Consider the following 17,117-nt stretch of genomic DNA (forward strand, 5'->3'; position numbering starts at 1 on the left):
GACAGCACTTAAGCTTTTGATTTTCCGAGTTGTCTGGTATCAGTTATTTGTTTACCAGACATGCTTTAGATAGCTACAACCCATTTGTAAGTCACTTATTTTGTACATTATGGCCTAATGTCTGGCAAAGTGTTTTTAAGTTGCCTATTATCATAAAAGTTAAGAACTCTGACAGAGGTATTAGGAATCATAATGATACAATATTCATGAGGCAAACTACCAGGTAATATCTAGTGATGGAAGAAGAGCTAGCAAGCATTTTCAAAATAAGTCTGCTATTAGTCAGCCATTGTTAGCCCATGAGCAGCTAAAGTAAGCCAGATGGCCAAGATCAATGTCTAAGAATTTGCTGTGTGTTTCAGGATAATACACTTAACCTTTCTGGACAGTGAAAAAGACATGGGTATTTTAAGATTATACTAAGAGTCCGAGTACCAAGCTCATTATTTGCTATTATGAATTTAAAAGGATAATCAACAACAGATGCCCGCTTCTTCTGCTGTTGTCGTGGGGAATAACATACAAATGTGGAGCAGAGAGGAGGCAGCTTTCCCTGGTGTTTCTCCCTTCTGTTTAAGAAGCAAGGCAAGGCAGGAAGGAAGACTCTGCAAAGAAATTCACAACTGTGAACTTTGACCTTCAGTGTGTGAGATCATGCTATGAAAGCTGTAGCAGTCTCCACACTATAGCATTGCACATGGACTCTGTATAAGTTAGATTCCTAGCTTTCGGGGCATGGACTGTCCCTTACAGAACACTGCCCACTCCTTCTGGCTTCTCTGGTAAGCAGCAATCATTGCCCCAGTTTTGTTGTTTCCCAGTGGCTGGGAGTTATGTTGGGAACTGAAGTCATTATGTTTTTAAATGATGCTGGTAAAATATGCTGTAGAATAATCAAAACTGAGAAAGGAAAGGGACCCTTTATAATTAGTGCCAAATAAAAATATTGATTGTGAGGCAATGGCCCCATCGTAATTTGGTAGTGAAATCTCTGAGGTATTTCCCTTGTTTTTCTTCTCCCTTGCTCTTCTTTTTGGTGTGGCCAAAGGGATTTTAGGGAGACTCCTTTGGCTCAAGGATAAAACCACCTGTTCTCAGTCTTCATTCTGTCCTGGCCCCCACAGCCTACACTGGGTTTTATCCATCAAAGAGCAGTTAAGATTCAGTTCCCAGTGAGGTTACCTAGACCGGCAAATCTGTGGACACACTCTCCTTCTCCTCTACCTTCCCCCCTTATTCCTGCTGGTTTAATTCTGTCATGGGGCACATGTTACTCTGCTAATCACTGAGATGAGACCAGGACCCAGACAACCCAAACCTACTTCTGGACACAAAGAACCAAAGTGGTGAGACTTTGGAGACTGACTAGGAACCCTGGATACATCTGGCTTCATTAAGAAGTTTGCTGTGTAAGGTGGAGGACTGCTGTGTGCTCTGGAAGAACTGAGTGAATGGCTTCGTCACCAAAGGGAAGGAAGGTATACCACACCAAGAAGGGGCCACAGTGCCTCTTTGCAGGTGTTAGCACGGAACCTGGCTACAGACCTGGGGAGGGAGCAAACAATGCAGCAACCAGCAGACATACCTTGAAACTTGATGCCTCTTTTGATGTAACTCAGACACCTGGGAGATTTGGGGTGTGAGGGAATACCCCTTTTACAGCCCACAGTGACCACAGCCACTGTGCTATGTTAGCTACAAACATGGCCTCAGAGCCAAACTCCATGACTGTGTATCCCGGAACTGGGAGGTGGGGTTGAACGTGTAGTTTAAGAGTGAGGGACGGTTTGTTCCCCAAAACAAAACTGAGTTATTCTAGAGAGAAAAGAGCAGTAGTTCCAGGGTAACTTATACCTAGGTTCAAATTCCAGCTTTACTATATTTTAGTGCTGTAAATTTTAGTACAACGTATAATCTCTGGACATGTCAGCCATTAAATAGAGTTAATGGTATCTTCTTTCTGTAGTCTTAGGAAGAATCACTGAAATTAAATGATCAAAATATACATAAAGTATGTGGAGCATAATAGGCTCTTGGTACAAGGGCATGCTACAATAGATCGAGCACATCTTTTGCTCCTTCCTCTTACGTGACATTCCGTAAGTTTCTTTGGATCCTTTTCAACATCTCCTTAGTCAGTGAAGTTTCCTAAACTCTCAACACAGAGGACTTCTCCCAGAACTAGCTTTGAATTTGCCTTCTGTACCCTTGGGGATGGAACTATTTTTTGGTATGTTTTTATTGCTGTGGTTATGATTACTATTAATTTGCCATCAAAAGAAAGTGTACCCTTAATCAGTTAGTTTCTGCATCTGATCGCACATATTTCCAAATCAAAGCACTGGAATCCACAGCTCAGCCTGCTGTTGAAGCATGCTTTTTAGTTTAGTTTGTGTAGCTCATGCAAAAAAAAACCTTCCCCATGACCTGCTTCCTTAGTAATTCTTGGGGGTTGAACTTATGCTCAAATATTTACATCTGGTTGTAGAGTTAAGAAATGGGTCAGAAGGAAAAGGAGGAGTGAAAAAACCATCCAGTCTCCCCAACTCTATTTTTTTTCTCAGTGTGAAGTCATTTACTTCTCTTTTCAGCCCATACCAAGCCTTCAGAAGTTGAGCTAGGCAGATGGTGAGGTTATAGCTTGGGCAAAATGTGTTCTAATGTTATCAGCTTTAAAGGAGCACATGGAGCAGAGAGGAAAGATGGTTTGTGGTATTTTTGTTTATTAAATTTGATGGTTGGATTATGACATTTATATTTATTAAATGTACAGAATCTCATCCATCATGGTTGACAGTCAGAACACGTCCTGTGTGGTTGGCATAGCTATCTTCCTGTGAAGAGATCTAACATTTATTCTTATTTGGGAGACTAAGAAGAGGTAGAGAAAAAGGAGATCCACCCTTCCATGCCATTACCCTGGGGAAATGGGAGTATGAGATAAGTGTTATTGTGTTTGATTCTCTCCTGTTGAGCAGCATCTTTCTCGTTTGGGTTGTGAGTCAGTTTGCTGGCTATGGGGATGGAGCACTCTGTGCTGTGGGAGTTGCACAGTCAGTGAACCCAGCACAGGAAAAATATATAGGAAGAGAGCTCTCGGCTTTGCTCCATTGAACTCCTGGTATTGGCTATGGTTGAAATAATGTCACGATTGGCTTTGTTTAGTGGGCACTTCAGCAGCAGGCATCCTCTCTCTGCCCTGAATTTCATTATCTACCAGATGTAGGCCTCTTGGGTGTTTTATTAGAGCACCAGGTAACCTGGCAAATGGGCAACACTCCAACTGCCTTCTAAATGACTCTGGGTCTCTTGAGCTCTGTTTACCTACATGGGGAGACACGAGCTGGCAAGACTTGGGAACAAGAAGGCGCTGCCACCCAACCAGCGTCTCCATCAGTCTTCAGGTGCAAGAGCCCACCGGTGTGCTTGCTTCAAGGTGACTGATCTTTTTCCAGAGTATAACCTAAACTGTTTTTTCAGTCAATGTGCAAATGAATGAGACACCTGGGTTCAATCTCTCTGGCCACATATGCTTCTAAAAATAAATGTTCATTTAGGTTTGAGCAAACCCAGTCCATTTGGAAACCAGTTAACCCACAACATGGCCTGCACAGCCTGGAAGCATTTAATTGTAAAGAAGTACGATAACTAACATAGAGAAGAAATTAAATCCTTTTCCTCCCCCATAGCCCTGGCCAGCACTGGGAATTAACCTCAATCTTTAGTTCCTATATTCTGAAGCAGCTGCTCAGGAGCCCTTGCTGTGTTTATTTCAAGCAGAATCAGATATTTATGTGGGCTTCGCACAAATTCAACCAGTAGGTATTTACTTTTTTTAGGCTGATTAAGACCCAGAAAATAGTTTACAAGGGTACCACATACTAGTTTCATCCCTTTAAATCTGGAAAATAATTTTTCCAAGTACTATAAGTCATTAGTTAAGCATCTTTTGGGTATAGCACTAGTATATATATATGAGGGTTATTAAACAAAGGTAAATAGTAGTTTATCTCTGGACAGTTTAAACAAAACAAACCCAAAGCCAGACCTCTATGAAGAGGCACCATTTCCTGCTGGATAGTGTGTGTGCATCTGATTACACGGATGGACCGTAAACATTTCCAGGAGTGGGAAAGAGTGCCGGTCCTCGGGGTTAACGAGCCAAAGGTCACAAGGGCACTTGTCACATGGCCCTGTTGGCTCTGGTCCAGCCCATGGTCATAGACAGCCCTTGCTGCCCAGAAATCTACCCTGACTATTGTGCAGCTTATGTGAGTGAAGGGGTGGGGTTCTGGGTCTTATTTTCTATCTTAAATAAAAGTAATACTATGGAAGATGTTATAAATTGTATTGAATGTATAATACACTTACTATAATTCCCCTCTGCTGTTTAATGGAGTGGATATTTGTAAGCACACATTATATACTAAGGTATATAGACACATCTTAAATATATGTGTCCATACATATGCACATCTAGACATATATGTATGTATGCATGATACAGAATGGGTACACATGTATACATGTAAATATATACTTATAACAACCCACTGAATTATGGTTTGTGTCACCACTAAGATGCTAAATAAAAATAACTAAAGATCAGAGCCTGGTATGGGTAGATATTTAATAAATTCACTATAGAAATACCTCAAACTCAGTTTAAAGATCTTGTTTTTGCTCATGGTCATCAAGCAAGTAAGAGGCCACGGAGGACCTAACCCAGGTCCAGCATCTCCAACACTGCTCTATCCTTCACAGAGCCTGAGCGGCCAACATTGCCTGATTTCAGATGGGTATGGCTCAACACAGAAGCAAGGTGGAGAAAAAGGTCCTTCTTTCCCTAAACACATTCTGATGCAGATGGAGTGGAGCTGAGGGTTTCCTCACATTCCTGTCTTTCCTGTGATATCAGAGCACTAGGCTGGGAGCTGTTCCTTCCCCTGGTATGAGTTGCAGTGTGAGTGGACAGAGAGGCTGAGTGCAGAGCTAAGCTTCGAGGATGCAGGAGCAATTCTGAACTCTCCCATCTCCACCTCTTGCAATCACTAGACCCCTGAAAAACAGGTTGCAGGTTGAGATATACCAATTCCACACTCGGGAGGCAACTGCTATTTTATTGCCCCCAATTAACTGCTTTATTTGTTTATAAATTCTTCCCCTTTCTGTTTTATGATGCAGTTGTGGTGTGTTTAATGGAAGTGCAAGATTAAGGTTGGCAAGCTGAAGGCATGTTACATTTGCACAGCTTATAAATGGTTTGAATCTAGAATGTTTGTGGCCCTTTCCAAAAATATTTGGTTTCTCTAAAAGGCAACAGCTGTTGGAAAATGGAAAATGGATGGGAACTCCCCTCCGACCCCAGGAGGAGAAAAAGCCATTGGCTTTTACTGTAGTGCGTGCAGCATTTTATTTGATGCTTTTATTCCTTTGGGGAGTTTGAATGTTTGATAGCAGATGAAACAACAGGGATATAGTAAAATATAAAACCTTATGATGTTAAAAGTCAGCGAGTTGGGTATTAATTTTAAAAGTCACACAAGAAAGCCAAGAATCTCTTTCTAAAAATACTTCGTGCTGAGTGAAAATGTTTTGCTCTTGTGAGAACAGGTACATATTTAAAAACTTCACTTTCCATGAATGTTTCCATAGTATTTTGCAGTTTACAAAGCATACGTATGTAAAATCTGGATTTCACTACAGTTTTATGAGTCGAGTTGAAGATGACGATTTTCCTTGGTAGAGTGATTCTCGGGAGGCCTGGAAGGATGGGTGACTTGCCCATTGTCAGCAGTGGTAGAGATGGGATTAGAACAGAGCTTTGCAATGACTCACTCAGGGCTTTCTGTCACAGCGAGTTGTCTAGCTATCTACAGTGCCATTATCAAACACGTGACTGACATGGGGTGTGATCTGGCCAGGATGTTACCCCTCCTCCTGTGGGACGCTGGTGCAGGGCTGTCTGCTATCATCTGACCCTAAGTCAAAGTCCTGGGGAAAGCATCTGGGACTATGTGCTCTGGCTTGTTCTCTGGCTACCGGGGCCTGGCCCCGGAGAAGCACTGTCTGCCTGAGCTACCTGCAGGAGACAGAGCACTGTGTCCCAATAAAGCCACGCACCAGTGGGGCATGGTTTGCTTCTATCAGAAGACAAGGGTGCGGATTGTAGAGAGCAAAAATGCAGCGAGAGTGCACTCAAATTCAGCAGGGCGAGTGGGGACCAAATGGATCCTCACGGGCCAGAGTGAGGGTCACTTGCTTTCCTCCTCTTTCTTGCCTTCCTGACATTCTCACTTTCCCCTTTTCCCCTTCCCTCTTTTTTTTTTTCTTTCTTCAAAATGTCAATCAATAGGGCCAGGAACAAAAACTAGAGAAAGTTGTTCTTTAGTGTTAGTGAATGTAGGATTTTCCTGGGAGCTTAAGGAATATGCCAAGCCCAGGGCTGAAACCCTGAAGTTCTGATTTCATAAATGTAGTTAACGCTTGTGAAAAGCTGGGGTGATTCTCTGAACTGAAACAGCCTGGATAGTATCAGAATAACACTTAGCAGGTTTTCTTTAAGTGAAGTAGATAAGCATTAGCTTAATGTCTCTCGGTATCATAGAATGTCCATCAACATTGCTTTCTAAAAGGAACACAATAAAACCAGGCTAGTGTCCTAAAGACAATCACTTTTACTTTTGGCAAGCTGCTTCTGAAACAGCAAGTCTGGAGTGGCATTCCAGGGTCTCCATTTTTAACAAACTCACAGTGGTTCTGCAGTGTGTGACTACAGACTGTACTTCGTGAATCTCTCCTCCTTAATGGTCAGAGTTTAACATGATGTGGCCCGGTTCAGCTGATGGTCAGGGGAATGGCAGTCTGGCATAGCCTGGCTCTGTCTTTGCCCTGTGAAATGGGCTTCCTTGGACCTGTGTCACAGAGTCTGCCTGTATATATTGCTGCTGAGCCTCTGAGAGACAGTGACACCAGGCAGTTACACCATCATTGGATTTGCATTGGCTTCCAGTGACTGGCACCATGGTCACTTGTGACCAGGATCACGATGCCCAGTGACCAGAGAACTGGGTCCAGAGTGAGAAGTTTAGTGCTTAGAGTTTATGTGTGAGCCCTGCCACTCTCTCTGTAGGTGAGGGGTAAAGGATGGGTGAGAAAAAAAGGAAAAGAGAGGAAGAAAAGCAAGATCTCTTACTTTCTGATTTATTTAGACCTTTCTGTCCTTAAGAGAGTCTCTAGAAAAAGATGGATTGGAGATGAAAGGGTCAGGGGCAAAAGGGGAGATTTGGAGGACAGATGAGAAAGTAGTCACCAGACTCTGCAGTCCAGGACAGTGTCAGGCCTTTCCTAGGCCAAGTGACCAGGGCAGAGTAAGGGAGTGCTCAGGCTTTTGGATGTTCTAGAGAAAGCAATGTAGTATCGTGCTGTCAAAGTACAAGGAATCCTTTGAATTTATTGTGAATCCTAAGTCCACAACAGTTTGGGGTGGAACAATTTACATTTTTACACAATTTAGCCACTGTGATGGTGCATGCCTATAATCCCAGCACTCTGAATGGCTCAGGTGGGGGATCAGAAGTTGGAGCTCAACCTGGGCCACTTAGTTTAGAGAGACCCTGTTTCAGAATAAAAAAATCAGAAAGACTGGGAAGCCAGCTCAGTGCAAAGGCTCTGGGTTCAATTTATAGTACAGAAAAAAATATTTTTTACATAATTTCTATTACAGAAAGTAAGACCCATGCTCTGTGTAATTTCTATATAGAAAGTTCATACTGTAGCCCGGTAACCTGAGTTCCTGCCCTCAAGACTCATCCTGCCAGCCCAGCGTCTCTGAACTTTGCCAGTTGTTCTAGTATGGCTGAGAACCCAGAAGGCTGGGGTCCAGGACTGTGTCTGCGCTTGGGCTGCACTGTCAATCTGCAATGTGACCTGGGAAAGCATCACTTCTCCTCTCTGGGGTTTGTAAAAAGAAGCGGTAGAAATACTAACCTCTGTATCTCTCCACATCTAACCCTTTGGATTTACTTGATATATTCAAGGTGCTTTCTAAAGAATTTGTTTACCTTTCCATGAAAAACAAAATAAAAGGCCAGTGTTTATAACCAGTGGGCTATTTATTGGATTCAAGGAGGATTCTCCTAATTGTAAACAGACCAACAGCTTTGTCTCTAGAGCTCCCATAACCAAGTAGTGCAGCCTGAGTGGCCAAAACAATGGAAGTTTATTTCTCCAAGTTCTGCAGTTTGGAAGTCTGAGAACAAGACATGCACAGGGTCAGTTTCCCCTGAGGCCCTACTTCTGGGTTTGTAGATGGCTGTCTTCTCCCTGTGTCTTTACATGGTTTTCCCTCTGTACCTGTCCGTGACCAATCTTCTTTTCATGTAAAGACACTAGTCACATTATTGGGGGTCACCCAAATGGCCTCATTTTAGCTTACTTATATCTCCAAAACCCATCTCCAAATACAGCCACATTCTGAGTTCTTAAGGGTTAACGCTTCAGTATAGGAATGTGGAAGGGACATAGTTCAGCTCACATCAGTCTCTAAGCCAGGCAATACTTGGGGGGTATGAGCCAGCTTGGCTAAAGTGCCAGAGTACATGGGCAAAGAGGAAGACTAGCTGAGTGCCTGCAGACCTTACCAGTCCTAGGGATTTGTGATCGCATGTAAAGCTCTTCACACCCAGGCATCTAACCACCAGGAACATGGATAAAGAAGAGACACAAAGAGCAAGTCTGCAGGAAAAGAAAATAAAACAGCAAATGATTTGCACTTCAGGGAAAGGGAAGAAGGAAAAAAAACCCCATGAACCATCTATATTTGGGGCCACCCCATTACATCAGGAGGGCAGGGCACTTGCTCACACAGCCATTATGTTTGATCCGCACCAGTAGGTGAACTTGTGGAGGGAATGGAGTCTCGTACACATAAATCCTACTTTTAGCAACCGCAGAAGCAGGATCCTGCTGAGGACAAAGGAAAAATTCATGATGCAATTCCACTTATCCTCCTGGGTGCCTTTTTACGGCTAAGAAGGAGAAAGAAGAATTCCTTTCCCACACCATTGTGAAAGAGTACTTACAAATTACTCCTTCTAGTTGTTTGGACAGTAAAAGCAAGTAATGAGTCTCCCACCACATATCTTTGCTTTTTATTGCCCCAATAACCGATCTGTCTCTTCAGGTATCTGCTCAGCAGCGCAGCACAGAGAGCTGGAAAGGGAATCAATGCTCAGGCTCCTGTGCTCAGGCTGTGGCCCAGGCCACGGCTTCCCAAAGCTTTTTGTGCCTACATCCTGCTGACATCACAGCCTGCGGTCCTCTGATGTCATCAGCTTTTCCCTGCTCCCTCTGGGAGAAGATGCATGTGGCATTCTCAGTGGCCAAGTAGCCTCACTTGTAGAAAATTCCACAGCCTCCTCTACTCACTTCAAGGCCCTTAGCTTTCACAGCATCTGCAAAGCCTCTTTAATCTATATGGAGAGAAACATGGTCACAAGTCCTGGGGGTCAGGTTGTGAACCTCTTTGGAGGACCATTACTCAGCCTACTACCAGCTCTGTGCATGTTTGCTCATAAAATCATGGAAAGAATTGTCATTTCTGGTGGATTTTTGTTCTTGAACAACCCAGGTCTTTTGTGTGTACTGCATCCAGAGATGTTGCTTCCTCATCATATTGGAAGAGGGTACACCAAGTGGGCCTGGAATTAGTCATAACCTCTAATGGGAACCAAACAGGTGGATCTATATAGTTTTAATTAGGCAAAGCCTGACCTGAGTCCTCTGTGCCACCCAAGACTGGTTCAGGTATCTTGGTTCTCATCAGAGGAACTGTCACACTCCACTCCATCCTCATCTTCCCCAGGCTGAAGAACTGCAGCCAAGGACCCAACTTTGTTTCTCTTGGTCTCCCAGTGCAAAGCACATGACCTGGCACCCAGGAAGTCTAATAAACATTTGTTGAGTGAACGAGTGAATATTCTACAGAAAACCTCTTTATCATAGTCCCATCTCAGTCTCTGAGGTAAGTGGGGGGCCTGGCAGCTGTAATACAGACAAGGGAGGAATTTGAAAGCAATTTGTTTTCCCAGAGTTTTAATATTAGACTAATTAAATTGGGAGGTATTCATACATTTTTTTTCCCCTAAAACAATCAGGCAGACAAATATCATGCATTCAACTCCTGCCTACATGTGAAGTGAGTACTTGGCAGTGGTGAAACAGGGACATACTGTGGTATTCAAGAGGACATTCTGGTCTAGAAAGGAGCTTGAAACCTGGCTAAAGAAGCAGCTACATGGTTTTGAATGGGCATTTGCTGTTTTTGAGATCCAGATATTATCTAGAAGTGATTCTACTTGCACCAAAGACCTCTTCAATGCTGGAATGCTGTGCTCTCCATGATTCCATTATTTTATTGTGATGTGTCTCAGTCTTTTCAAAAGTGTGGAAAAGGGAATGTAAGCCATGGAGTGAGTGTGTGTGTGTGTGTGTGTGTGTGTGTGTGTGTGTGTGTGTGTATTTGCGGTCAGATCTCCATCCTGTTGCTAAGTGATGTTTTAGGCCACTTTCATAACTTCAAATTATTTAGGAGAACATCTCAGGCTCATGTGTTAAAAATTTCAATCAAACGAAATTTCAGGTTTGAATCTTTGGTCCAGTTCAGAGTTTTTAACCCCCTACCCTCTAAATTCTGACTTTGATACTGATGACCAACAGTAGGAAAATGAGTCATGACTGATTTTGCTCTCCTGATTTGTGGATTGTAATTCAGTATTGTCTCTGGCTCACCCACAGTGACAGACTAGAGGGAAACAGAAAGCCTTGCTTGCTGGAGCTGTGGTAAACTTGCTGTCAATGGCTTTCTTATGACAGAGCTCCAGCTTGGCCCTCTTGGGAGAGTATGTCTATGTGTCTTTTAAAGTTGTTTCCACCCATCCACTGAAGACCACTTCTTGATGCAAGTGATAGACTCTGAATTTAGGTGACACTGTCCCACTATCTTCAACCCTATTTTTGGCAGTTTATCTCAATTAACCTCTCTGCCGGAGTATTTCACCTCAGTAGGTATCATTTGGGCAGCATCATTTTTTGTGGGGGTACTGAGAACTGAACTCGGGACCTTGTACTTATCAGGCAGGCACTGCACCTCTGAGCTATATCCCTGCCCCAGGATCCTTTTAGGATGGCTCTGATCCCACTGTTCTCTGGGAGCATCATTCATGTAGCTAATATAAACTCACATAAATTGATACGTCTGCCATTTGTAGAAGGGCAGTTGGCCTCTACTTGACCTTCTCCTCTTGAGCTACTTCCTGGAACAGCTACAGGCAACTTCTGACCTGTTCAGTTTCCCCAAACTCCAAGGAACAAGTGTGGAATTCTCCTAAGAATTTGCTAATGTCCTGGAGCAGCCCAAAGCTTATACCCAGTAAGAGACTAGAAGGGCAGCCTGTAAGTCTAGCAAATATCATCAGACTGTGAAAATGGTTTCCTTAGAACTCCTTGATTTTGAAGGGGAAAAATCCAGGTCAGAAGGGAGGTGCATTTTCCATACTAGTCAGTTTTCCTGTTGTTGAACAAAATATCTAACACTAACAATTTAAAGGAAAGGTTTATTTGGCTTATAGTTTCAGAGGATTCATTCCATGGTCTGCTTGTTCCAAGGAAGAAACATCATAGTGGCAGAGCAAAGCTACTTAGGTAATAGTGGCCAAAAGGGAGGGATCAGGGACCATGTATAGCGCTCCAGGTCATACCCATATGACTAACCCGGGTAAACACAAAAGTTTGCTTTATTAATCCTCTAGACATTTCCCAAGCTAATCGAGTTGACAATTAAGTTTACTGTCACAAGGACAGCGCAGTACTTTTGGATCCAATGTTGTCTTTTCCTCCTGAGGAATCTATAGCTTTTTCTCGACAGTGTGAAAAGTCCAGCTTGGTCACTTACTAGCACCTGGTTTTAGATCATTGTTATGCTTCTCTCAAAGATCCTTTTCAAGCTTTATGGCATTAGCCAAAATTCTGAGATGATAGGAAAATTCCTTTCACATCTTGTTACATGTTTATTTCACTGTATAGCAGTAGTGTGTATAATACCAAAGCTGTGATTTCGTAAGGTAGAATGAGTACTATTCATTGTTTAGGGGTAGAATGAATACAAAAAATAACAGGTTTAAGCCACAAAAATTAATGAATAGTTGGCTAAGTGGCATGCAGATACGGCAGAAGTGCTGAGGAGATACTCATAGGCCCCACATCAGAGTTAGTTGGAAAGTCCACGCTGAAGGCACACACTGTCCTTTCCCAGGCCAGCCTATCGAGGCCTAAAGATTATTCAGGACTAAAGACAACATTTTCCCTCCATGAGGGGACATTTTCTTCTTCAAGTCTGGTCAAATCTCTTCAAGTTTCTTTTTACAAGTAAAACTTGCTAATTCCTGTTAGGAATAACTACTGTGTAACTGTGGTTAATCTACTGGATGTGAAGCAGTGTCTTATCGTGGCTTTAATCTGCACGGTTCCAGTGATGAGGAATGTTTAGCATCTTGGCTTCTGCTTATTTGTCATTTGTATATTTTCTTTGGTGAAGAGTCTGTTCAAAGTTTTTGTCAACTCTGAAATGAGATAGCTTATTTCCTCATATTGAGGAGTAAGAATTCTCTGTATATTATAGGTAAATATCCTTCAGGTAAATAAATGGAGACCATAACATTTTCTGCTGGTTTGTCTTCAGGCTCTCCTTCTTCCTCTTCCTCTTCCTCTTCCTCTTCCTCTTCCTCCTCCTCCTCCTCCTCCTCCTCCTCCTCCTCCTCCTCTTCTTCTTCTTCTTCTTCTTCTTCTTCTTCTTCTTCTTCTTCTCCTTCTCCTTCTCCTTCTCCTTCTCCTTCTCCTTCTCCTCCTCCTCCTCCTCCTCCTCCTCCTCCTCCTCCTCCTCCTCCTCCTCCTCCTTCTTCTTCTTCTTCTTCTTCTTCTTCTTCTTCTTCCTCTTCATTCAGTATCTTTTGAAGTGTAAAAGTCTCCCTTGTGGTTATCCCACAGAAGCCAGCTGGATGCCCTGGCGTGGAGACTCACGGTATCCTACTTGTCCTGGGAAGGTATGAAAATGCTTGTGACTCACATAATGAGCCTTCCTGGGAAAAGCAGGGCAGGCTCCTAGGCAGGCCCAAAATGGCTTCAGAGAAAAGGGAAAGAGGCTGGCTCAGTTTTTATTGTGCTCTGGGACTAAGCTGGTGTGAGGGTTCCTGTGCATAAGAGCTGGGGTTTGCGTGCTGTGAACTTCCCGCTGGCAACAAAGGTGGCAGCACCTGGGTTTTCTTATCAGCGGGCCCAGATGTGGGGCAGAGGGGAAGGGGAAATGGCGGGGCTGGCAGCTGTCAGTGGTCAAAGATCAAATAGCAGAATGGAATCAGAGTCTTAGTTACTTTAGACTTTTATTAAGATCACTTTATCATAGTTTTGATTTTTTGGGGCTGTTAATTTTTGTCTGTTCTAAGAAATGTTTTCCTAATCCTAATAAGATGATTTTTATGTTTCCTTCTAGATTTGTTTTTAGCTTTTGATATTACATTTAACTGTGTAATCTATCTTGGATTAATTTTTATATATGATATAAAAGGTACATCTAGGGTGATAGACTTAGATACAGATATCTGGATATCCTGATATGATGATCAGCTCCTCCAGCAGCATGTATTGAATGACTATTCTTTCCCCCTTTACCTTTAGCATCTTTGTTGAAAATCAACTGGCCGCAGAGACAAAGGCCTATTCTGAACTTGATTTTGTTTCGCTAGTTCAAATATCTATATTCACACCACTATCATACCATTTTTCTTAGTACAGTTTTATAATGTCTTGAAATTGGATACTGTAATTGTTCTAGATTTGTTCTTCTTTTTAAAATAATTTAGCTGTTTAGATCTTCTTTTGCATTTCTGTATATGATTTAAAATTAGCTTGTCAATTTCTACAGAAAAAGCCTGCTGAGATGTGCTTGAAATTACATAGAATCTATAGATTGATCAGGGGAGAACTGACATCTTAACAATATTGCAGCTTCTGATAAATGAACTCAGTTCATCTCTCCATTTATTAGGTCTACTTCTAATTTCCATCAGAAATGTATTGTAATTTTCAGTGTACAGGCTTCACATACATTGTATTAACTTTTTTCCCTGAAATTTTAATATTTGCGATGGAATTATAGCAGCATTGTTTTTTTCAGTTTCAATTTCCGTTGTGGAATTTTTGTTCCCTGTCAAAATGGAGTAACTGGCACTGCGCCTACCCAGTCCCAACTCACTTGAAGCAACCAAAAAGTTGAACAGACAATATTTAAAGATGTATTTAAGCTGGGGATTTAGCTCAGTGGGTGTAAGCGTCCGCTTGGCAAGCACAAGGTCGTGAATTCAATCCCTGGTACAAAAAGAAAAATGTATTTCAGATCACAGGGTATCAGGCGATGAAAGACAGTGGTTTCTGTGAGATGGGAAAAATGATGTGAGCCTTATGATTGTCCCTCTCACCACCCAGGGAGTGTTCTAGGCTGTGACAGAGGGAACAGCGATCCAGGCAGTGCCCACAGTATTCATGAGTTGAGAAAACAGAAATGGGAATTTAGGGAGACCAGAATGGCTGGAGTTGGTAAATCAGAGTGCTGTAGAGAATAGAGGTGCTCAAAAAAATGCCAGAGACCAGCAGAGTCTGGATAAATCTTCACTGTGTCCTGAGCATTTCTGAGAAGAAACTACCTGAAGCCAGACAAAAACAAAAACAAAAAACCACTCAAAACATAGACTAAGTAATACCTATCACTGACAGTACCGGGAATGTTATTTGTTTCTGTCAATCAGGGTAAATATCTCATAATTTACAAGTCATCATCACCTCACATAGTTAAGGGCAAGATCAACCCTAGATGCAATGCTGTTTGAGCCTCACTTAACAAAAATTGATAGTAAGACCCTAAGGGATCACAATGTTTCCAAGTAGTGTAAGTGCGTCCTGGAACTAAATGCAAAGATACTTGGAAATACAAATGTTGCTGGCACTCAGCAAGGTAAAATTCACAGGTGGCATTTAATTGAAGAATAATTAGATGTACAGAGAAGCAGGAAAATGTGACCTGATTTAGGAGAAAATTCAATCAGCCCAAAGTGGGCAGAGATATGACACAGGTGGTAGACTTAGTGGGCAAGGATATTTAAAAAGTTCCCACAGCAAGTTCCATGTGTTAAAGAAGCTAAGAATAAAGATAAAAAATGTAAAATATTGACATGACTAACATAAAAAACCTAAATTGAACTTGTAGGAATGCAAACTACAATCTCTTGGAGGAGAAATTTACTGGACAGAATTAATGGCAGATCAGACACTAAAGAAGAGAATATTAGTAAACTTCTAGAAGTAGAAATGATCCAAAATAGAACTCAGAGATTATGGAATTAAAAAAAAAAAAGCACTTCTGGGAGCTATGGAACAACTTCAAGAGTCCTCCTGCATGTGGGGAAGAAATGGGGCAAGAGAGAAGGATTCCTAAGGGTCTTGAGAAGTTTATAGGATTATACATATATACATATATACATATGTATGTATGCTTATAATTCAGTTGCATTTCTGGGACAAGAATCGTGGGAAGAATTAAGGTTGTGAACCAAGGTACCACTAATTTGTTACTAGTATAATATATAGAAATATTATTGGTTTCTATACATCAACCTCCTATTGGGCATCTTTGCTAAACTTTTTTGTTCCAATAGCGCTTGTGATTGTTACTATTGTGGTTAAAATCCACTTTATCAAATGCAGTACAGATGCATATATCAGAGCTTTGCAAACCATGAGCATTCATTTGCATTCAATTTTATTAGCTAAGATCGAAAAATCAAAGTGGTCTTCCCCTAAGCAGAGGGAGTTTCTCTGAGGTAAAGGCTGAGATAAATTGAGATCCCAATTCACAGGACAGCAATGCACATGAGGTGCTAACATACCCTAGGGCCAGCGGCCCATTCTTCCTTAACAATTGCGGGAAATGGACTCAGATCCCTTTTCCTTTGCACTCCTGTGCCAGCTCTGCGGGTGGGGAAGCCCCTGCATCCTGTCTGCTCAGTATTTGATGCCTGGCGATGAGGGCTCGCACTCTCAAACAGCCCTGTTGCCAGCTGCTGAGGACTCAGGACTTGGGTTCTGTGCAAACGCCAGTCAGTGCCTCCTGAAGCCTGAGCATGGCAGGGAGTTCCTGGGCCCGTAGGTGCTGATAGCTTCTGGGAAAGGTTTTTCAACAGAGTTGGGCTCACTTTCCTGGCTTGTATTCCTTGTGCTCTTCAACAAACACCCTCTCCATCCTCTGGCCCTGTGGTCCTGGTCCTGCAGTTGCATAGGACAGGATTTAGTGTTCAAATAACATATTTGATTTAGCCTTTATGAGAAATTAATTATTCAATCTTGGTAAGTTTATTAAGAGTTCTCCGTAGGCTGCTGACAGAAGATGACTAGAGAGTGAATCGAATGTGCCAAAATCCATACATTCATATTCCATTGCTTTCTAGAGCTATGAGCAAATATTTCATATGGATATCACATTTGTTTTGAGTCCTATCAAACATTTGATGTGCGATCAAGTTTTTCCTTGCTTTGTAGACAGCAGAGAGACAAGCGAGGCTTCCCGCTACTCCTGAGGGGCCTTAACTAATGTCACATATCTTCAATTTCTCCTGCGGCTCTCATTTCCCCTCTTATGGAGCTCATCTTTGCTCCAAATGTCTTCTTCAGCAACACAGAGAGCTTAGCAATGGGTGAACTCATTTGCTCTGAGTCAGGAATTATGCAAACTTCAAGGTTTTTGGAATTTGAAGGGAATTCCTGGTTTCTGCATCAGGTGACCCATGACACAGTGCAACTTCTGTTTTTAAGTGGGATTTAAAAACTTTTAAGAAGCTTACTGAAAGGCCTCAGAAGATCTTGTGGACATCAAATAGTTTTTAAAGGGCAGTATTTTGACGGTTTAATTACAAGAAAATAGGAAACATGCAGATTAAATTGACCTGAAAACACACATGGCTTCAAAAATTAAAGGCAAAGAATTCTGACAAAATGCATTTTTTTGAGAAATC

The sequence above is a fragment of the Cavia porcellus genome, unplaced genomic scaffold (genome assembly GCF_034190915.1).
Source record: "Cavia porcellus strain 051 isolate PalLab524CR breed Dunkin Hartley unplaced genomic scaffold, mCavPor4.1 scaffold_12, whole genome shotgun sequence".
Lineage (NCBI taxonomy): Eukaryota > Metazoa > Chordata > Mammalia > Rodentia > Caviidae > Cavia > Cavia porcellus.